The sequence below is a fragment of the Nannospalax galili genome, unplaced genomic scaffold, assembly GCF_000622305.1.
Source record: "Nannospalax galili isolate Female #2095 unplaced genomic scaffold, S.galili_v1.0 scaffold341, whole genome shotgun sequence".
NCBI lineage: Eukaryota > Metazoa > Chordata > Mammalia > Rodentia > Spalacidae > Nannospalax > Nannospalax galili.
Window position 1 is genome coordinate 1,910,305 of NW_008346082.1, and position 841 is coordinate 1,911,145.

General features: G+C 35.6%; 1 protein-coding gene across 11 annotated transcripts in view; it reads left to right on the forward strand.

Annotated features, from left to right (window-relative positions):
• The window catches only part of Ubap2 (ubiquitin associated protein 2), a 91,240-nt gene that overhangs the window by 24,889 nt on the left and 65,510 nt on the right, over window positions 1-841 (forward strand). The gene's annotated exons all lie outside the window — the stretch shown is intronic.

The window sequence follows — 841 nt, forward strand, 5'->3', positions numbered from 1 at the left end:
TACCAGGCTGGCCTTGAACTCACAGAGATCTGCCTGCCTCTGCCTCCCAAGTGCTGGGATTAAAGGTGTGCACCACCATGCCTGGCTCAGTTTTTCTTTATATATATTATTTATTTTTATATTATTATCATTTTGTTGGGGGCGGGCAACCAGCACTCTTACCCACTGGGCCATCCTAATTTACATCCATGGCTTTGCTAATTTTGTGTGTATGTGTATGTTATATTTTGAGACTGGCTTTTACCATGTCAACTAACCTGGTCTTGAACTCATTATCCTCCTGCTTCAGTTTCCAAAGTGTTGAAATTGCAGGCTTTAGCCACTGGCTTGCTTTGGTTACACTTCATGTATTTATGTTTGGTACTGGGGATGGAATCCCGGGTTTTGTGCTTGAGGCAAGTGTTCTACTGATGAACTGTATCCCTGGCCCTTAGAAGTGCTTTTTATACTTCACACCAAAATATTCTGTTGATGTTATGGAATACAAAGTAGATTCTACTTAATTCTTGGGTTAAACTCATTATAAAGTTAACCTTGTATTTTACTAGTGTCAACAGACAACTATCTCTCCTATTTAGTGCTTGTTCCTAAATCCTCTTACTATGATAGGTATTTATTTTTTCAAAAGAAATAAAGACTGCCAGTCTATGAACTTTTTAGAGCTAGGCTATGTCTTTATTTCATGAATTATCTTGTATTAAGGAAGAAGTATAATAATTTAAGAGTAATTGTGGGTGAAATCTCAATAAAAAATACCAAATTAGTAAAATTTTGAAAAAATAAAAAATTAGTAAAATCAAAAAATGTGAGCTTTGGCAGGAATGCCAAATGAAATGTTAGA